Source organism: Antechinus flavipes, chromosome 1, assembly GCF_016432865.1.
Source record: "Antechinus flavipes isolate AdamAnt ecotype Samford, QLD, Australia chromosome 1, AdamAnt_v2, whole genome shotgun sequence".
In the NCBI taxonomy this organism is placed as follows: Eukaryota; Metazoa; Chordata; class Mammalia; order Dasyuromorphia; family Dasyuridae; genus Antechinus; species Antechinus flavipes.
This window is the reverse complement of record NC_067398.1, coordinates 622,893,687-622,917,204: the sequence shown is the minus strand read 5'-3', so window position 1 is coordinate 622,917,204 and position 23,518 is coordinate 622,893,687. Positions and strand designations below refer to the sequence as shown.

The window sequence follows — 23,518 nt, the reverse complement described above, 5'->3', positions numbered from 1 at the left end:
TATGTGCAATTCTTCTATACATATTTCCAGAATTATCATGCTGTACAAGAAAAATGAGATCAAAAAGGAAAAATAATAAGAAAGAAAATAAAATTCAAACAATAATGATAGACAATAGCATGTTGTGATCTACTCTCAATCCTTGTCCTTTGTCTGGGTACAGATGGCTTTCTCCATCACAAGACCTTTGGAACTGGTCTGAATCACTGTTGAAAAGAGCCTCATCCATCAGAATTGATCGAGAGAGAGAGAGAGAGAGAGAGAGAGAGAGAGAGAGAGAGAGTGAGAGAGAGAGAGAAAGAGAGAGAGAGAGAGAGAAATAGCAAACTACCTTATGTTTGTGGTACTTCAGTAGAATGAGGCAAAAATAGAAGAATTGTTTTTTCTTATGGTCTCTACCTAGTTAGGCCAATAATAGAGAATTAGAAATATGTATAAGCCCACTGATGGTTCATTTTTCACCAACTGTGGTTAATCAGAACAGCTGTAACTTTTGGTTATTCTGTGTCAATTTTACAGACGCAAGTGTTACCACTTTCATTATATAGATAGGACAATAGAAGATTTTGTGACTCTGGGGAATCCTTGCAGCTTGTCTGATTCAATCAATTCATCAAGAAGCATTTGTTAAGGGACAACTATGACTCCTTTTGAAATTAAATTAAGACATGTCTGTTAAACCTTGGGAATAACTCTGGCAAAGGGAGTCCTTACAAGTCACTGTTCCTATATCTAGCCTTCAAATCTAAACCAAACCCAGACTCCTTTTAAAATTCAGGAATAAGTGAAAAGAGTAATTAAAATTATCTTTTCCTTAACTAACCCTGAAGTCAGAAAGACATAAATTCAAGTCAAGCTTGAGATACCTACAAGCTTTGTGACCCTGATAAAATCATTTAACCTCTATTTGCCTCAGTTTTCGCAAGTGTAAAATGTGTATAAAAATAGCATCTACCTCATGGGTAGATGTCAAGATTAAATGAGATTGTATTTGTAAAAGCACTTAACCCAGAGCTTGGCATGTAGTAGCCTTTATATAGATGTTTATTTCCTTCTCTTCTTCTATTCCCACCCCCAACCTTTAATATCTATCTTAGATTATCACCATTTTGTCATCTTTGCAAGGGGAAAAATGACAGTATTGTAAAGTGACTGAAGTGTTGGAATTGGAATCAAATTGTACTTTTGATACTTAGTAATCTATGACTTTGGATAAGCTAATTAACTTCTCAGCCTCAGGCAGCTAAAATTCTCACTTATTGATTGGTTGCTATCTGCTTCAGTGGAAGAAGTTCCCACACAATGGAATCATTGGGTCTTAATGTGTTACAATGGAAAAATCCCACAAAATCTATATGTCTTGAGGAAATAAATCATAGGTACCCATAAGATCATAGAGTTGAACACTACTAAAAAATGACTCAATAATAACTGTCATACACTGTCACACACTGTGCTAAATGCGTACCTTATAATAACAACTATTACTGCCATTTTAGAATTGAGAAGACTGTTTTTATTTTGTTTTATTTTTAAACTAGATCTGACACAAAAGTAGCTCTTTCTTTAATTTTTCAGCTAACTTTGACTTTTTTTTTTAGGGCAATTTGGTGATGCAGTTGATAAAATTCTGAATTTAGTGTCAGGAATATCTGAGTACAAATCCTGTCTCTGATAAATACTCTCTGCTTGATCTTGAACAAATAACTCAACCCTCTTAGTTTCCCCTTTTGTAAAATGGGGTTGTTGTCAGAATTAAATGAAATATTATTCATAAAGTACTTTGCAAATCTTAAAACACTAAACCACTATGTAAAGTCTAGGTATTTGTATATGATGGCTATAATGTGAGAATTTTTCTGAATTCCTTGATGTGTCATTGTTTATGGCAGATGATCTCTCAATGGTAAAATCTACTTTCTCTTTCCCATTCTTTATCCTTAGATTCATAGGACCAAGACATAAGAAATGAAGTAATTGTCCCAGATGGCACATCTTATTAGTTGTGTGACTATGGATAAGTCTTACCTTTTTTTTTTTTTGCCTCTGATGTGTTATCTGTAAAATGGGAATAAAAATAAAATCATAATAAGAAATAATCAATTAATAATATGAAATAAGCAAATGAGTATAATAATAGTATTTACCTCCCAGGGTATCAGGCTCAAATGAGACAACACAGGAAAAGTAATTCGTAAAACAAACATATATATGTTATTATTATCATTAATATTATTTAAAATAGCATGTTATGATAAATGTGGAAATAAAGATAGAAGAATTGTACATGTTTAACATATATTGGATTACTTGCTATCTAGAGGAGAGGATGAGAAGAAGGAAGGGAGAAAAATTTGAAACACAAGGTTTTGCAAGGGTGAATGTTGAAAACTATCTTTGCATATATTTTGAGAATAAAAACCTATTATTTAAAAAAAAAGTAAAATAGCATGTTATTTTGAAGGGTATAGAAAGTGTGCTTGGATGTGATCTTGAATAATGCATTGAATGGTAGAGTCAGAAGAGATCATTACTTGCCCTTCATAAGTCTTTGCTCAAGGAATTTCCTCTACTTGAATGTCCACTTTCCATGTCTCTGCCATAACCAGATTTCTGAGTTATATCCAAATATAAGTAAATGACAGAGTTGGGTTACATGACCTCATCTGATATATATTTCCACTGTACCATGAATAATAATGATCCCTTACTCTAGTCTATCCCTTACCATAGTCTATCACTTTGCATACTACATCCCATCTGACTCTCATAACATTTCTGTAGAATCCTTTCCACTTCCTGGATGAAGAAAATGAGGCTTTAAGAGATAGTGGCTTGCACAAAAGGTTACACAACTTTGAAATAATGTAAGAAGGATTAAGTCCAAGTCTTCTCATTTCAAGCCCAGTAATCTTTCTACTGGAACACCAAAGAGGTCAAACTTATTCTTTCAACCTGCAGGATTCTTTAGCCTACAGTATACTGGAAACATCCTTTCTTTGTGCTAGTTCTGCCCTGGCTCCTTTGTGTCTTTCTCCATACAAGAGAGAAGGAGAAAGCAGCATCTTTACTCATTCTCATATGACTGGAGAGTCTCCAAGTATAATAACTTTGGGAATCTGCAGCTGCTCCCTTGCTTTTATTTTCACTCTTTCCTACTCTTTCCTTCTTTTAGCAAATGAGAAGTCTTATTAGGTTGTATATTTTTTAACAATTTCTGTGAAGAACAAAATGTCACTAATGAAGTAATAACAAATGCTGGACTCAGTTTTTCTTGGCTGCAAAAGACGAGTTGCAGAATATAACTTTGTGAATAATTCCTTCATTCTGCCAAGTTTTATGGTGTCTAGTCTGTACTCAGCAGACCTTCAAACCCACTTCTCATGCTGACTACTTGTGTGATTGGGGAAGTCAATTAATCTCAGGGCCTCAGTTTTCTCATCTGTACAATGCAAAAAATGTACTAGTTTCCCTCTGAGATCTTTTCCGGATTTAGATATGATGCTACAATCTAAAATTTTATTCTCAACTCAAAAAGCAGTTCAATTAATATTGCCCCACAGATGAGATAGATGAGGTAGTGATTAGAGCCCTAGACTTGGAGTAAAGAAGACCTGAATTCAAATGGCCTCACATACTTACTGGCATTTTGACCCTGGATAATTCTTCATTTCTTCTTGCCTCAGTTTCCTTATCTGTAAAAGGGGGATGATAATAAAATAATAATATAAATTAATAAAATAATAAAATGGGTATGATAATAGCACTTACTTCCCAGGGTGGTTGTGAGGATCAAATGTAAAGCATGTTGTAAAATAAGGCAATATATAATGCTCTATTATTATTATTATCATTTAAAATAGCATGTTATTTTGGAGGGCATAAAAGGCATACTTGGATGTGACTCCAAATACTTCATTGAATGTCAGAGCCACGTTTCTGTCATAACCATACTTCTGGATTATATCTGAATATAATCACACTTCAAGGCCAACTAAATATCATCTATCCCTATAAAGCTTTCTCTGTTATCCCCAGTTGAAAATCAAATTTCCTTTCTTGGATATTACGTGATGTTCTGTTTATATGCAGTTGATCTATTTTGTTTTATAATTATTTGTTCATTAGTCAAAAGAAGTCAGAGAAACACCAAAAATTAGCTTCAGAATAAGAGAGACTCCTTGGCATATCAACCAGAGGGACTTCTCTGTTCAACCTCCCACAGAAGCTGTCAGGCAGACTCTACTTGAAGAACTGCAGTAAGGAGAAATGCCCAGCTTCTTGGGGCAGCTGATCTTTTGGTATTTGGGATAATAAGAATGTTTATTTTCCCCTCCAAATCAAATTTAACTTTGCCTCTTTTCAAAAATCTAGATCCTCTTCCATCTGTTTATCTATCAGTCAAATCTGTAAAATAATTATTGTATCATCATTTTCACCCCCATACCTCTCTGTAGGTGAAATATTCCCAGTTCTTTCACCTGATCAGACAGTATTATGTTATACCTCTTCATCTTCCTGCCAATATGCCATTTGAAACTCTGCAATTTACCACTGAGTTCCCCAAAATGGCCATTTAAAAATTTCATATTTATAAGCATGTGCATGTACATACACAAACCCATGAACATACACATGTGTGCATGCACACAGGTGCATGCATTTATAGGTACACACCATATGTAGTATGTACATATATGTATACATACACCTGTGTTCATGCACATACACACAACATGTATGTTTGAACTTTTGAGTTTTTCTACATTTGTTTTTTACAAACAAGAGGGATTCTCTTAGTTTCTTAAACAAAGGAATGATATAGACAAACCTGAGCTTTAGACTGATTACTGTCAGTTATTTATAAGATAGATTAGAAAAAGAAGAGATGGGCATTGATAGTAGTATGTATGTACATGCTCATAAGTGCAAGCCTATATTTTCATCCAAAGTTTTTTCATTTTTGAAAAAAGTTGTATACTTTACTTGAAGTATATGACTATCATTGATGCCTTTTTGAGGCACTAGATTCTAAACACCTTAGGGCAGAATCAATGAATCTTACATTTGGAAAGAACCTACTTCAACTTTTACACAAATCATGCATTCCCTCTACAACCTCCCTGACAGAATTCATCTATATTGTTCTGGAGATATCAAGCACCAACAAATTGATTAGATTCTGAAATAGCCAGTTCCATATTGTGAAGCATATTGTCCTATTTTCTTTCTTTGTATCACCTAGAATAGTGCTGTTGAACTTAAATGGAAATGTATCCCTATAGGTTGCAATTGACTTGGAAAACTACCAATTAATATTATCCACATTTTATTGTATTTTGATTTATTTTGTCTAAATACTTCCCAATTAATTTTCACCTAGCTCTAGTGTACTTTAGAAGTACCACAATTTGACACCTCTAACTTAGAGTACCTCATAAGGATAGCACAAACCCAGAACTCTAAAGGATTTCAGATTTAGTTCAGATTCCTCAATTTATAGATTACAAAATTGAGTTCCAAAAGTTAAGTGATTTTCCCAGTGTTACACAGATAGTAAGCACCACAAACATCATTAGAACCCAAGACTGCTGAATCTAAATCTATCCCCTATTTCCATTACATCATGCTCTCTCTTAGGTATTCCATAAATATTTACAGATTAACTGATTGTATTCATTCCTCATCCCTTCCCTAATTATGCTAATCTTGGCTTCTGAAATGCAAGCTATTTGAGGGTAGAAAGCTCATATTCTATTTAAGGATGACTCCCATAACCTTTGGCACACCAAGGAAATCAATAAATACTTTTTTTGATTTCTGGACACAGTCATTACATCCAGCTCTTTCCTTGTAATGACTTTCCAGGAATCTACTGAATGCAGCCAAGGAAGGTCTAATGAGGCCAAATGTCTACAGCCAAGTGGCAAGACATAAACTGTGGGCTAGCTCTTGTATGAGCAGCAGCCATGTTGAGTTGGATTATCCCAATGCTAAGTCATTGTCTGGAATAGACGTCCTTGAAAACTGGCTGCCCTATACCAGGCCACTTGGAGGTCAGCCAGGAAGTCATTGTTTCCAAGTCATTTGGATCAACCAGTTCATCATCCTGAGAGCAAATGTAATTGTTCAAGCCAGTAGAATGCATAGTTTAGGGAACAATTTAAGCATCAGAAGAACCTGAAATAATGAATTCCAGAAAGAAATATTTCTTTTTCCAGTAAAGGTGGAATTTTTGTTTGTTTTTACCTAGTTTGAATCTTGCCTTTGTCACTTTCCTGTGTGACCCTCAGTAATTAATTTCCATTCCCTCTCAGGAGTACTTTAATTTGATGTTCTTTTTTAGTACTGAATCTGTAGTCCTATTATCAACAAGACAATCTTTTTAAGGCTTAGAGGCCCAAGTTTCAGACTTTGAAGTAGAGTGACCAGTAACATTTGAAAAGGAATTTTTTTTAAAAATTTAAATTTATTAAAATCAGAAGAAAATTTTAGTTGTATTAAATATTAACTTTTTTTGTTTCCACATCACTATTAATAAGAAAATCCCTCGAATTCCTCTAGAAATTTCTTTCCTTGCTGTGAAAGTAGCAATATTCTAAAAACAAGGATTCTTGCTAAGGCAGCCAAGGGTAAAACATTGGAAAAGATTACATTCCTGGGAACAAAGGCAAAGGTTCCATGGAGGATCTGATAGGTCAAAGATCATGTACTATGGATATTGTCATCAGAGTGTGTAGGTAGAGATAAATCCCATATTATGTCATTAAATGTAATGGGGGTCATTTTTGTGGAGGCATATAATTGACATCCACTATTCTGGAGGAATTTTGTACCTTTCACCTAGTTGTGTTGACACATTACTTTCTCTGGTTTACCACCATCACTAGCAATATTCTCACATGAGTGGTCAAGATTTTTAGAGGTAGATCTTTGTAACACAATTAAAATCACACTCCATCAGGATCCTGGGAATAATGATGAACAGGGGAAATAATAATGATAACTACTAACATTTTAATAGTATTTACTATATGCTAGACAATTGTTTTTCACTATATGCTAGGCAATTATTTTTCCATTTGATCCTCACAACAACCCCAGGAAGTAGATGTTATAATTCCCATTTTTTTGACTTAACCCAGGTTACACAGCTAATAAATAACTGAGACTGGATTTGAATTCAGGTCTTCCTCACTCTAAACCTAGCATTCTTACCACTGTATCATTTCAATGGCTCTTACTGTACTAGTTCATAAGCCCTCATTTGTAGTGGGCTGGAACTCTGGAGAAGTACACTTGAAACAAGGTGTTGACTCAGTGGAATTGATGAGATAATAGTTCTCTAGTTCACATATATACTTAGTATTTAGTATGGTGATATAGTGGTTCTTTAAGTTCACACATATTCAGTATGCTGCAATAATGTAATTAAGATAACATGTATATAAGGGCTAAGAAGGACTGGAAGATAGACATTCTATCTTTGACCAGGCTCATGGTGGCTGTCCTGCCTCCTGCACTAAGGGGGAGACTGGTTGAGACTGGCAGACTGTCCGACTGCTGGAGGAGACTGGGTCAGACTGAGACTGGGTCTGACCATGAAAAAAAGCTAGCCCAAACATTACACTCTTTCAGAGTGTTTTCTATTTATAAAATCAGTTATTCATAATAATAACACTTAGATATTAAACATAACCATTTGTTTAAACAGAAAATAAAATAACATCATAGATACTAATATGTGGAGGTCTATTCATATGTAATTAATATATACACACACTCAAATTACTCTTTCTTATCAATGCATGATTCTAAGAATGAAGTTAAGGAAGCACGTGAAGAAGGAAAAGCAATGTGCTTAAGGTAATTCTGGGCTGCAGGTTTTACTGTTTTTATTTAGTCTATTCAGGAACATCTACATCAAATCTTTGACTCAAGATTTAATTGCTGTTCCTCCATACTTCAACTAAATCTAGTACCTCCTCTTCCATACTTGAACATGGAGACATTTATTTTGCCCTTAAAAGGAAATTTTTATAAGTGTTATCTTATTATATGAATGACACTTCCCTTTAAATCAGGGGAAAGCAAAGCTAATTGAGCTGATTACATCTGGACTACTCATAACAGTTCAGCACATTTATTATTCACTAACTTGGATGTTGTTTTGTCTTAACAGAATGTAACTCACAGCAAAACTATTCCAGGTGACTCTGAAACTAGAAGGATCAGGCATGCCTAATGATTGAAGCACTATACAAAATAATTTCAATATAACATTATAATCTCTCTGTGCAAGTGCAATTTGAATGAAAATAATTATAGATAGATACTATAATTGTAACTTAAAATAAAAATAATCAAATTACTATCTCTAGTTTTTTTTTTTTTTTTACATTATGAATGGAAAAAAAAAATGAATTGAATTCATTGATGCATCTTGGCCTTCAAAATATTCTTATACTCCAGTACTTTCAACCTGACAAATAAACCTAAAAAGTCCATCAGGATATCAGAACAGCTGCCAAGACCTACCTGTATATTCCTTACCAAACTAGAGGTACCAGTAGAGAGTCATAAGATCATAGAAAGATTTCTAACTCTAGATGGCAGTGAAGGGCAATATCTGCTGCTAAACTCTTGACTGATAAAATCAATTCTCTCTCTGATTATTCAATAAATTCTAGTGGCTCCCTACTACTTCAAGGATCAAATATTAAAATGTTTTCTTTGTCATTTGAAACTCTTCATTACATTCTTTCTTCCTGTATTCTCAGTTTCTTACACTTTAAGATCATTTTTGTGATCCAGAAATGCTTTTCTGCTTATCTGTTGCAATTAACATGACATTTTCCGACTGCTTTTTCCCCTCACTGTCCCTCATATTTTCCCTTCTCAGGTGTACCTCCTAGCTTTCTTCAAGACTCACCTCAAATCTTTAGTCAAGATACCTTTCCTCATCTTTCTCCCATCTATATTAAAAATCATCTTATAAAAATTATTTCCATATTTTACCTCATTGTAATATGGGCTTCTTAAAAGCAAAGATCATAGTTTTGCCTTTCTTTGTAAAAACAGAACTTACCACAGTAATTTCAAATAGAAAGCACTTAATATATGCTTAGTGACTATTGACTCATCAAACTTCCACAACTCTAAAAGATCAGCTTTTCAAGGTGTTCCAAATCACTATTGATCAGAGAAATGCAAGATAACTCAGATATCACTATACACTGCGCACATTGGCTAAGATGATAGGAAAACATAACGACAAAGGTTGCAGGGGATGTGGGAAAAATGGGACACATACGTTGTTGGTGGACCTGTGAATGGATCTAGCCATTCTGGAGAGCAATTTGGAACTATGCTCAAAAAATTATCAAACTGTGCATACTGGTTGATCCAGCAGTGTTACTACTGGGCTTATATCCCAGAGAGATCTTAAAGGAGGGAAAGGGACCTGTATTTGCAAAAATGTTTGTGGCAGCCCTGTTTGTAATGGCCAGAAACTGGATACTGAGTGAGTACCCATCAATTGGAGAATGATTGAATAAATCATGGTATATGAATATTATAGAATATTATTGTTCTGTAAGAAATGATCAGCAGGATGATTTCAGAAAGGCCAGGAGAGATTTACATGAACTAATGCTAAATGAAATGAGCAGAACCAGGAGATCATTATACATGGCAACAACAAGATTTACAATGATCAATTCTGATGGATGTGGCTCTCTTCAACAATGAGATGATTCAAGCCAGTTCCAATTATCCAGTAATGAAGAGAGTCATCTACACCCAGAGAAAGGACTATGGGAACTGAGTATGGACTACAACATATCATTTTCACTCTTTCCTGTTGTTGTTTGCTTGCATTTTGTTTTCTTTCTCAGTTTTTTTTTTTCATCCTTGATCCGATTTTTCTTGTGCAGCAAGATTACTGTATAAATAAGTATACATATATTGGATTTAACATATAGTTAACATATTTAACATGTATTGGACTACCCGCTATCTAGGGGAGGGGGTAGAGGGAAGGAGGGGAAAATTTGGAACAGAAGGTTTTGCAAGGGTCAATGTTAGAAAAATTACCTATACATTTGTTTTGTAAATAAAAAACATTTAATAAAATGAAATTTAAAAAGAAAGATCAGCTTTGCATTCTAACCTAGCCCTTCCCCCAATTCTCTCAGTGTCCTGAATCTTAGTGACTCATGTTTTACTTTAAAAAAAATCAAAACTCCCTAAATTTCTGCAATCCATGCAAGTAAATAAAACCCAAACAACTAACTAGATCATGTCAAAACACTGGACCAGAATGGTCCTTATGTGTTAGGGCACCATGGGCTTCATATAAAGATAAATTAAAGGAAATGGATGCTACCTTCTCAGGATGAGAAAACTCGAGCTAACACTAAATAATCTAATCTTAAATTGGTTAGATAAGCCTAAATATAGAGGTTATTAGAATTTCTTTGAAGTGACAGTTTATATTTCTGCATATTCATGTCACTCATTTTTTACTTACATTTTCTTTTACAAAATGGTGTTAATTTAACTGGATCATCTCACTGCCTCTGGATATTTGCTAATAGATGCAATCCCTAGAACAGTTGGAGCAAGAGTATCCCTTCAGTTCTCATTTCCATGCTGCTACATAATTGTGCTCTCTGATTAGAGGGATCTTCCTTCTCATAATGCCAGATATCCTTCAAGACAACTCATATTTTGCCTTCTGTACTTGACCTTTCCTGGTCCTCCCAAATGTTAATGATTTCCTCTCTCAGATTATGTATTCCATCAAATCTAAATGTATCTAGAATTTTACTAGTTATGTTCATGTCTTTTTTCTAATTACAACATAAGCTCTTTGAGGGCAAGGACTATTTTCTCTTTCTTTGTCTCTTCATAGTTTAGCATAACTGTTTTTAAAAATGCTTGTGGATTAATTACATTCTACATGGTATTCAAACATGGCTTCCATTATCAGTCCTATACTCAAAAACTGTGACTATCTTCCTAATTCCATATCTATATTTCTCTGTATAGCTAACAAATACCCATGACCCTTTTCATAATGTGGCTCAATAGTTTTAATTCTCATTTATTATCTGCAATTTACCAAATTTGTTCCCCTGTTCTAATCAGATTCCCTGTCCTAATCAGACCATGGATGTAAAATATTCATTTCTGTCCCTATGCTAAACAAACAAATAAATAATGCCCTTCTTTTGCCTCTGCCTATCCAGTCTTAAAGTCCAACTAAGTCTGTATTTCCTCCTTAATGCCTTTCTGAACCACAACAAGCCTCAACCCATCTACCTTCTCTGAATCCCTGTTATACTTATCTGTAATGGACAATATGACAATTAGCACTTTGTATTTGATGTAGACTTTTTATATAGTGTTCATACCTTCTCTATTAGAAGGTTAAGGGAACTTCTCCTCCTCCCATCAGGACCAAGATTTCCTTAGAGATTAGTGAGGTCAGGGACTTTATGCTCTGCACTATGCCTTGTACTGAACTAAGTTAATAGCCAATCCCAAGAAATATTTGTTTAGTTGATTTATTTATTTTTAAACCACACCCAGGCGTTGGGGGGAAGCTTGCTTCATTGGATTCCTAGATGTTTAAAGAGAAGCTAGTAAAACAAAACCCAGATTACTATAACCAGGGGTGGGCAGGAAGATAAGGTCAGATAGCAAGATATAAGAGCTGGTATTTCTTCTAATTCATTTATAGGAATTCTAATTCCTATAATTTTACAGATGAGACCCAGAGATTAAGAGGGTATTGCCTCAAAATCATGCAGAGAATACAAAGACACTTAATGTAGTTTTAAATTTTAATAACTTAAAACTACACTATGATGTTTAAGACATTCTATATATAGAAGGGTCCTATATGTTTAATTTTTTAAAATCTATTATTTATTTATTTTTAAAGCATTTTTCTTCTTTTTAAATTTCGATTTCCAAATCTTCTCCCACACTTCTACTACCTACTGAGAAGGCAAGCAAAATGATATCAATTATATTTGTGAAATCATGCAAAACATGTTTCTATATTAGTCATATCACAAAAAAATAAGCAAAGTGAGAAAATTATGCTTTAATTTGCAATCAAAGTTCATCAATTCCCTCTCTGAAGATAAAATGCATTTTTTCCATCATGAGTCCTTTGGAATTGTTTTGAACCATTATATTGATCAGAGTAGCCAAGTTTTTCAGTTGATCATCATTGAAGTATTGCTGCTACTGTGCACAATGATCTCTCAGTTACTTTCTCTTTATTTTGGATCAATTTGTTTAGGTAGGTCTTAGCATCTCCTCCCTGAAACTATATCCCTCATTATACCTTATATAACAATAGTATTCTATACCAATTATATGTCACAACTTCTTTAAACTTCTTTAACTATTCCCCAATTGATGAGTGTACTTTCAATTACCAATTTTTTAACAGCACAAAAAAGTTACTATAAATATTTGTGCCCATATAGCTATTTTTTCCCATTTCCTTTGATATCTTTGGATAGAATTCATTGAAATAATTCATAATTGCACCCACTATTTATTAGTGTTTGTATTTTCCCACAATCACTTCAGCATTTGTCATTTCTGATAAGGTGAGGTGGTAGCTCAGTTATTGTAATTTGCATTTCTCTAAGAAATCATTTATTTAGAGCATTTTTCAGATCATTATAGATAGTTCTGATTTCTTCTGAAAGTTACCTTTCATACCTTTTGACCATTTATCAATTGGAAAATGGTCTTATTTTTATAAATTTGATTCAGTTTGCTATATATTTGAGAAATGAGTCTTTTATCAGAGAAAAATTGCTGTAAATTTGTTAATACTACTTTATTTTCTATGGTATTTTTTGGCAAAATGTAGTTTTCTTAATTATCTCTTTTAATTAGATCTACTTTTGCTTTGTCAGAGATCGTGCCTTTTTTTTTTTTAACTTTAGCTGATGCATAATATATTGTGCTCCAGCCCTAAATTTTAATTCTGTTTGACTTTCTGTTTCAAATATGTTTCTTGTAAATAATAAGTCGAATTCTGGTTCCTAATTTTTTCTGCTATCTGCCTCCACTTTGTGGTGAGCTCATTCCATTCGCATTTAGTTATGATTATGACAATTGGACAGAACTAAGATGGCAAGGAGAAAGCAGATATTTACCTGAGCTTTTCTCCAAACTTCTCCAAAGACATTTAAACAATGTCCTAACATTTTGGAATTGCAGAAACCATACGAGGTTTCAGTCAATTATTTTGCAGTCTAAGACAAAATCACCAGAGAAAGTCTGTTGAACAATGGTGAAAGTAGAGTGCAGTCCATTGTAGTCTTCACTAATATAGATCAGGCTCCAGCAAACCAGGTATAAACATTGGAACAAATAAATCAGCAGCAATAGCAATTTCTGCAGTTCTCAGACCATAAATGGGGGGTGGGGGGAGAATAGATATTCAACAAAATTGAACATTTCAAGCATTCCTGATGAAAAAACTAGCATTGAATCAAAAAAAATTGATTTTTGAATGCAAGACTCAAAAGAAGAATATTATATTGGCTAATAAGATAGAAATAGGAAAATAATAAATGTTAGCGGGGATGAAAGAAAACTGAGAGACTAATACACTGGTGGTGGACTTGGGAACTAATTCAACCATTATGTAAAATAATTGGTAACTATGCTTCTTGTTCCCTTGGGGCATAATTCCAATGTTTACAAAACCATGGATATTCTTTCATCTAGCAATAGCACTATTAGGTTTGTGTCCTAAAAGAAGTACCACATAATTTAATTTTTTTTAAAGGAAAATGACTTATACGTACAAAAATGTTTATAGCAGCTCTTTTCTGGTGGCTGAACAAGTTGTGGTGGATATAATTGTGGTGGAATATTGTTGGCTATAACAAATGAATTAGATGGTCTCAGAAAAACCTGGGAAAAGTCACATGAACTGATACAGAGTGAAATAAATGAGTACAACCAAGAGAAAATTGTATGTAGTAACTTCAATATTGCATGATGGTCAACTATTAATGACTTAGCTGTTAACTGCAATACAATGATCCATGACAACTCTGAAGGGCTTATGATGAAAAAAATAAAGAATTGATGGAGTCTGATTATAAAGCATAATTTTATTTCATATTTCTTGTTTGTTTGTTTTTTTAATTATGGTTGATGTTTTCTTTTCCTTGTATTAATCCCAACTGTTTTGCTTCCTAGGATATCATATTCTAGACTCTCTGATGCTTTAATGTAGAAACTGGAGTTTTCCTTTGGAGTTTTCTTTTAGAAGTTCATGGGTGGATTATTTTACCCTCTGAATCTAAGACATCAGAGAAAATTTCTTTTGTAATTTCTTGGAATATGTGTAGACTCTCTCTCTCTCTCTCTTCTCACATGCAAATAGTCCAATAATTCTAAAATTCTAAAATGATCTTACCTCAATCTATTTTCCAAGTCAGATTTTTTTCCCTGATGAGATTGTTCATATTTTCTTTTTTTATTAATTCTTTAGTTAGTTGGTTTGTTTTACTATATCTTTAAGTCTCATGGTATCATTAGCTTTCAATTGCTAAATTCTATTTTTTGAAATTATTTTCCTTGGTATACTTTTGTATCTCTTTTTGTTTCATATTTAGTCAATTCTACTTTTTAAAAAGTTCTTTTCTTCAGTGACTGTGTGCTTCTACTCTTAGGCCAATTGTATTTTTAAAGTATTATTTTCTTCAGAATTTTTTATGTCTTTTCAAAAGTTAAGCTGTTAATTCTCCTTTTGTACTATTTTGTTTCATCATTCTTATTTATTTTCCAATTTTTTTCTCTTCAATTCTCATCTCTTTCTTTAACAGTTTCAGGAATTTTTATTGGGCTTAGGTTTAGCATTTTTCTTTCAGACTTTGATTGCAAGCTGTTTTTATGTTGTTTTTGTCTTTTGAGTTTGAGTCTTGGTCTTTCTTGCCAGTAATAACTTTTTATGGTCAAGTTCTTTTTGTATTTCTGTTTGCTGATTTTTCCAAACCATTTCTTAACGTTGAACTTCATGTTAAATTTGGCTTTTGCTCATCTGAGATTAGATAGACACTGTCCCAAACTTTGTTTTTGTATGCTGCTGTTTTCAGAGGTAGTTCTGGGAGACTACAAGTTTTTGTTGTTTTCAGAATAGTGTGATGTGTGGAGAAATGTGGTCATTGCTTCCCTGGTATGTACACTGGTCTTTATTCAAGAAGGACCCTTCCTCTCCTGCATCCACAACCATGAAGAGAGCTATAATGAGTTCTCCTGCTCTCCTACAGCCACAAGGGCTAGCATTGCTCCTGGCCTTAGAAATTAAACCAGCCCCATAACACTGACCCCCGTTACCCACCATATACCCTGCTTTCCACCCTGTAACTACAATCTAGAATATCTAAGTTGAGAACTCCCAAAGCTGCTGCTGCTGCTGCCTCCTCCAAAGCCCTTCACAAGGTACTGCTGTCATGTCTATGTGTTCTGGACAGGCCTTCTCTCTGAATAGGTCTCCTTCCCACTGTCAATGATTTCTCCTGCCAACCTTCTAAGTAAATTATAATAGGCAGGAAAAAATGTCTCAACTAGATTTTTTTTTTTGGCTCTGCCACTCCAAAATTTGATTTGAAGTCTTCTTTTAAAATTCTTTGGAATAGGATGTTGGGTAAATTCAGCTGGATTGCAGCCTATATTATTCCATTTTGAGACTCCTCTGTGCATGTTGTTTGTCAGCGTGAAATATGTGCTAGTGTCAAACTTTTCATTAGATAATTATAATTATATCCTCCCCCTATAGCACTTTAAGATTTAAAAAGTAGTTTAGATACATTAATTATGTTGATAATTTGATTAACTAAAATAATTACTCTCTTTATGTAGCAATTTAAGGTTTACAAAATGTTTTAATTCATTAATTAAATTGATGTTCATGACAACTTTAAATATTATTTGTTATCTCCATTCTACAAATGAGGCAAGTGAGATTGAGAGAATTTAAATGACTTGTCTAGAATTTGGGAGAAGGTCACACATCTAATAAATGCTTCTTAGATGGAATTTGAACTCACATCCTCCTGACTCTTTCAGGCATTCTATTCAATATATCTTGCTTTTAAAATCAAAGCTGCTGCTTCTTTCTTCACCTTAGCAGCCCTGATTTCCAATTGACAATTGGATCTGCTTCCAGCCCAGTTCTCACAGCTATCAATGTAAGGAAGCCTGCCTCCTGGGGAGACAAGACCAACTGTACCCACTAACTGCTAACCCACTGTCACTCAAACAAGCCAGGCTAGCTGAAGTTGGAGCTTTGAGGGAGAGAAAGACACATTTTCATGAACTAAGCAAACCTACTTTGAGAACAATATCCTTTCAGACTATGATGGGAACAGTTTATGACCCTGAACCCAAAATCCTTTTGAATAACAATGGTTCTAGGGTCAGTGTCTTTAGCTATCATTCTGGGAGTAACTCCTGTTCAGACAGAGCCTGGCAGATGCTACAGCCAAAATTACTAAAGACCCAGAAAAGAGAGTAAAGTCTTTAACATGGTCACCTCATTCAACATCAGAAAAATGACATAAAATTACCAATGTGACCTTAAGAAGAAGCAAGACCATGTGCTATGCCTATGGACCCTGAAGATCATGGAACCTTTCTATTTAACTTTCAGTTGAAATTTTCCTAAGAATAAAATCTATCATACTTTACTCTTTGTATCATAAGTATTTAGCACAGTATTTGCTACATTGGAAGTATTTGATAAATCATTCATTCATTCATCCATTTATCCATTCTTTCAAGCTTGATCTAAGTAAGATAGGTTTTAGGGAGTAGTGTTTAGGATAAAATGAAATAGAAGAAGCTATAGATAGAACACACAGAAAAGAGAAAATACATGAAATAAAATTATTCTTTATGGGTGAATTACCTAGATCTGATCATTTTTCCACATTTTACAAAGAGTTAACTTGTCTCCATTGATTATTATTATTATTATTATATTATTAAATATTTCTAAAGCCAGCAATGAGAAAGGGGTGGCTTAGAAGGAAGCAGAAAGAAGGAGGCAGTGATGAGATTGTCTGATAGTCATTGAATGAAATTCTAGGAACTCATTCAAAATCTGCTTTTCTGGAATGTCCAAATATTTTGCCCTGAAGGTGAAGCTTCTTTTGAAGTCAGTGAAAACTGTACTCATAAAAAAGAAACCCAGGTAATATGGAAGGCTCAAGAATGTGTCTTCTGTTTTTATGGCAACTTTTTGTCCCTCTGAATATTTGCTATCCAGCCATGAAGATTGATGCAGTTAAAATGCTAGGGAGATAAGATCCTCTAAAGAGGCACAAATGTCCCTACTCCTTATGGTCCTCACACACACACACACACACACACACACACACACACACACACGCATACATGAGCTAATAATAATACTTTTATCCCCGTCAAGAGAACAAAGTTTAAATTTTAAGAATTTGATTAAAAATATAATGAAGGAAGGAAGGAAAGAGGGGAGAAGGAAGGAAATTGGGAAGGAGAAGGAAGGAAGCAAGAAAGGAAGGAAGAAGAGAGAAAGGGAGGGAGGGAAAAAGGGAAGGAGGGAGGAAAAGGATGATCTCCTTGGCTCTCATTGCTTGAAGGAGAGTTCTGTTACATTTGATCCAAACCCAAAGGCTATTATTTCTCTTTAAGGAGTTAGGAGAATAGAGTGTCCAATCTCTCTGCCCATGACTCCAGTCCTCACTGATTATGTTCTCTCAATTTTAGGGGGATTTTCAAATCCCAGTAGCACTAAATCACCTAACAGTGGTTAAATTAACTTCAATTTTTACTTCAGAAGTATAACAAAATCAATATAAAATATATCTCCTTCCATTTTCGAAGAGGGGAAGGGGATTAGGTTCACAGTTGGGTAGAGTTCCTGTATCACCGAATTCCTTTATGTTCCAAGTTCAAAGCTCCTCATGGCCTGCAGGTCAATAGAAGTTTACTATTCTTTTCAATATCTTATACTATCCATATTTAATATCAAAAAAGTTATTTTTAATTTGAAAGACAAAAAAACTCCTAATCACAAAGCTCTGTCTTCTACATTTTATTAGTATCCTCTATGTCTACATTAACAAATTTTGGCCATTTGTGTATTTCCCTTAATGGGCTCTCATTTTGCAGCTCTTATTTTAAAGGTATTAAAATCACTATTGTTATTCAGTCTTGTCTGACTCTTAATGACCCCACTTGGGGTTTTCTTAGCAAAGATCTTGCCATTAACTTCTCCAGATCATTTTACAGGTGAGAGAACTAGAGTTAAAAGACTTGTCCATGAATATATAAGTATATGTCTGAGGTCAGATTTGAATTCAGCATCATAAGTCTTCCTGATTTAAGCCTGGCATACTATCGACTGTACCACCTAACTGCCCAAGTATTAAAATATCAGGGAAGGCCAACTAGACTCTCAATTACCTATGAACTTGAGAGAAAGGGCCCAATTATGTTCATTTTATAAATTCACTCTCCCCATCTTTTATGTTGGATGAAATTCTGAAGCCACTCATTTCCCTTCTATTGAATGGCTTTTCTTTCAAACTCTGTGGGTGTTACCTCTAGAGGAAATAGAAATTGGTTGCCTGCCTTGCAGGCTGGCTTCTGGGACTACAATGGTTTACATCTATTTTTGTTTTTGTTTTTTATTTTACTAAGAATATCTTGATCCTGGGATCTTTGCCAGATATTCCAAGTCTAGACAGGAAAACCTGGTTTGAAGTTCTGTATCATAAAGTTGCCAATTGTGTGATCTTAAACAAGTCATTTACCCTCTCCCAACTTCAGTTCCAGGATAATGTAATGGACATCATCATCATCATCAATTATCAACCACAATTATCATAATGATACCTAACAATATCAAATGAGATAACACATATTGAATACTCTGCAAAACTTTCATCATAATATAAAAGGCAACTCTTAGTACTACTTTCTCCATTTTGTTCTGATGGCTCAGACTCCAGCTCAGTTCCAGCTGAACAAACAGCTTTTTCTGAACAGAGCATTCACTCCCTCTTCTTTTTATCTCTAGATCTGGAATAATTAAAATATAACAAACTGTTCACATTTGCCAAACATAATTGTAAAATCATATATCAAAAGCTTAGAAATGAAAGTAAAATGTGCAATTGTTATCAAATTGCATGCCTTCTCAAGGCGGAGGGATGAGCAGGAGGGAGGGGAAAATTTTGAAACTAAAATTTTCAAAAAATGAACATTAAAATTGCTTTTGCCTGTAATTGGGAAATATTAAAAAAAAGAAAAATATATTTAAAAAAATGAAAGTCAACAGTACCTCCTCAATTCCTCTTTTTAAAGAGAGATGGGATGAGAATAGAAAAAAAAATTTATTAAGTACCCACTATCCAGATACAATGCTAAGCTTTTTACAAATGTTCTCTTAATTAATGCTCATCATAAAGCCTGTAAGGTTGGTACTATTATTAACCCTATTTTATCTTTGAGGAAATTGAATGGAGCAAAGATTTATGTAGTTTGCTCAGGGTCATACAGCTATTAAGTGTTGGAGGCCAAATTTGAACTAGACTTCTTTACTTCAGACTTATCACTCTATCTTCTGTCACCTAGTTGCCTTTAATTATGAAAAGCAAAATCTTAAGGTGAAATAGAGTACATAGACATCTGACTTTCCTCCATAAATTGTATCACTACTGTCTCTTTTCCCAGCCCACAAGTATTAGCTGTGCTCATTTTATCCAGATCAGTGTGAACACTTATACTTTTTTCCATTGTCCTAGTTCAGGACTCCCTGTAGTTTCTCCTATTTGGGATTGCCTTTTGCACCTCTCACTGGCTCCTTGCCAGGCTTCTTTCACTGTTTTCTGTCTTCTGGCTTCTTCCACTGGTTGACTTGTAATAGATTCTCAATTCTTCCACCAAAAAGTGGAAATGATGACTTCTCTCATATCTTGTAGCCATCATTCTCTTTGACCTCAAGGTCTTGAGAAAATGAGATTAGACTGGGAAGGCTGGAATAGGAACTAAAAGTAATGGCCATGGAGTGATAAGCAAGCCTCCATGAAGAGCCCATAATTAAGATTGCCCATGGCATACTAGAATCTGTTTACAATGTATGGCAATATTATATAGTAGATAGAGAGCTAACCTTAGAGTCAGCAACATTCAGGATCCACTTTCTGACTGATACTTGGCTTAATGATCCTAGGTAAGTCATTTAATATCTTACTATCAAGGAAAATCCATTAGGACCATTAGCTGTCAAGTGTGTGCTGATCTGAATTGGTAGAGAGAGTTTCCTCACTGGAGATTCCCTAAATTGATGAAATCACAATCAGGATATCAAAATATGATGGTATGAAAATAAAAACTAACTTGAATAAGAAGAGAAGTCACCAAAGGGAAACATATAGATTGAGGGGAATGTGCCAGAAGAAGGAAGCCAATAGTTAATCTGATTGTGTAAGTCATCAACAAACATTAATTAATTATCTATGATATTCTAGGCACTAAGAGCTCTCTTAGGAGAAGATATATATTTCGGAAACCTAACCTTTGCTTAGCGAACTAGTAATGGGCTTGGTAATGGAGTCTATAAAGGGAAAAACATAGCTCAATCGTGTCTCCTCTGCTCATAGGCACAATGTCAGTGATAGCTATATTTTAAATAGCATGCTCTTCTGGTAATCTACTGAGTTAGATACTTGTTATGCCTTAACAATGAGCTGCCCTAGCAAGGACAGGTTATAGCAAAAATGACTCAGCTCCGGTAACATAGCAAAGTTATCACAATCTTAGTGAACCAGTTTTAAAAGCAAGGGGTACTGGTAGCAACATCATGTAGTTGAGAGAATCAAGAGATAATCTCAGTTCAAATTCTGATTTTGACTTTTCTTAGTTGTGGTATGACCCTGGTCTGTGAGCTTCATTTTGTCCTCATCTGTCAACAACGGATGATAATACTTAGGATGCTCACTTCTTCCACTGGGTTATTAGGGGCAAACGTTTTCCAAACCCTTGATTGCTGTCCAAAAGGGAGCTGATATAGTAATGCAAAGTATGTTATTTAGGATGATAGTCTAAAAGATTAAAAGCTGGAAAGGATTATAGGAGTCATAATGAACCACTGATTTTAAGCATAAGGGAAGGAAAATTTTCAGAGAATAATTTGCCTAAGATCAACAAGGTTAAAAAAAAAGTCCTTTCCTTGACTTCAAACCCAGAATTCTTTCCACTCAAATCAAAGAATATAAGTTTGAATTCTGGCTGTCTCTGTGTGGTCTTGGGCAAGTTCATTAATTTTAGCTTCTTCATGTGCAAAACTAGAGAATTGGAGTAGATAATCCCTAATATGCCCTTTATCTTTAAGTTCTATGAACCTATATCCCTATGAACTAATGCAGCATAAAGTAACATCAATAATAACTTACATTTTCATATTGCTTTAAGGTTTGCAAAGCATACCATTTATATTATCTTGATTGGCTCTAACAACAATTCTCTGAGGTAGATGCTGTTATTATCTCCATTTTACAGATAAAGAACAAGAAGTTGTCCAGAGTCACACACTTAATAAGTGTTGGAGAGAGATTTGAATTTAGTTCTTCCTGATTCTAAGTCAGATACTCTATTCATTATGGCAAGGCTTCTTAAACTTTTTTTCACTTTTTATCTCTTTTCACAGAGAAATTGTACATGACCCTAAGTATATGAGGATATAAAATAGGTATACAAATCAAACATTTACTGATAATAAATCATAATTTCATGACTGCCACATTCAGTTACAAGAGTCTATATGAGGTCCCAAGCCAGTTTTAAGTTGGGCACCATGATACCTAAGTATAGGACTAGATGAATTATATATGCAGTAGATTATTCATGTAAATCAAAAGAAACTTAAATGGAAGCTGTATTCTGAAGATTTTTCATGTCCAATCCTGAACCTGAAGAATAAATCATAAGACATCTCTTGTGTCTCCTGCAGAAAAATTTAAGATGATGAGAACATAACAATAAACACAAAATTAGTAATGGTCACTATGTTTTGCTTTCCTGATCTACTATGTTACAAGAGAGGATTTAAGAGGGAGACATGTTTTTTGAAGTGACTGTGATAAAATTAAGTAGATTAATAAAATGCATTTTAAAATCACATACAGATTGGACGGATAAATAAAATTATTCATCTAGAAGACTTGGTCTGATCCCTCTTCCAAAGCATCTCTTTCCCCACCCTTAGGTTAATCTTTTCCCTAAGTAGGAGATTTTTAATTTAGAAACTTGGAACTCTGAAAACACTAAAGTTGCTAACTCAGATCCCTTCCAAATTAAGAACCTTTTTACCTTTATTTCATAGAGCCCAGTCTTTGAACTTAACCTTTGAAAATCCTCACTTCACAGTGAGAATTCCTCTTTCTGCCTGGGCTGAAAACTCTCTGCTTCTCTATTCACATTGATAATATTCATGTTTTGGCTGAGATGCCTATCTCTTCTCATTCATCCTCTCCTACCCATAACATGCATTCTCTGTCCATTTGTGTCTTTTTGCTCTCAGACTCCTAGCTCATTTTGCACACTCCTTCTGCAGAACACTTACTTGGCCAGCACCCAGAAACACATAGTTACATGTGAGGGCTAGTCTCAATCTGCTTTGACTTACCAGACGGTGGTCACAGGTAGCCGCCCAGAGATCAGCCAGGCCAGAGTCAGGAAGGGGTGGGAGGTCAGGTCCCTCTGTGCCACAGGCATCCTGTGCTGACATTTGGCCAGCGGCTTCTCCAGAACCAGTGCCAAGAAGAACAAGAAAATATCAAATGTGAAACTTTCCTTCCCACTCCTCCCACAAATTATTCTCCCCCATCCACCCATGTTTTCATTCCTGGAAGCTTAGGGGTGTCATTTATTTACTACATCTCCACCCACTCCAATTCCCTAGTTAAGCCTGTCTCTGTAATATTTCCTCTTGCCTGGAATGAACCCAGACATATTTCTCACCATCGCTCAGAAACTACACCTAAAAATTATAGAAATAGAGAATGACAATATAAGAGACCTCTGGGTGAGGAAACTTCCTCTATCAGTTTCAGATGACACCTTCTCTGAAACTTAGAGTTAAGAATTTTCTACAGCAATCAAAAGTACACACAACCCATCTGTGTTAAAGGCAAGACTTGAATTTATGTTCCCAAATTTGAAATCAATCCCCTATCTGCTATATCAGTCAGCCTCTTCAACAATGACAGACAACAAAAGTGTTGCAACAATAGTATCAATAAAAAGAGTAAGAGCAGCAGGAGCAATAATAAAATAAGAGCAGCAGCAGGACTCATGTGTTCATCTCCAACCCTTTCTATTTTTCTATAATGGAGAGAAAAACTGATGGAATAGAAATTGAAGAAACTCCAGTTGAAGTGACTTACTTATGGTCATACAGGTATTAAATGGCAGAGCCAGG

The 23,518-nt window shown here is 34.6% G+C and overlaps 1 long non-coding RNA gene across 1 annotated transcript; it reads right to left on the bottom strand.

Moving 5' to 3' along the window:
- Positions 1–1,796: 1,796 nt before the first annotated feature.
- LOC127539268 (uncharacterized) lies at positions 1,797–22,884 on the bottom strand. The gene is made up of 3 exons (XR_007947898.1): positions 22,724–22,884; positions 3,643–3,695; positions 1,797–2,058 (listed from the first exon to the last, which is right to left on the bottom strand). It is a non-coding gene; the product is annotated as an uncharacterized LOC127539268 (long non-coding RNA).
- Between the last annotated feature and the right edge of the window lie 634 nt (positions 22,885–23,518).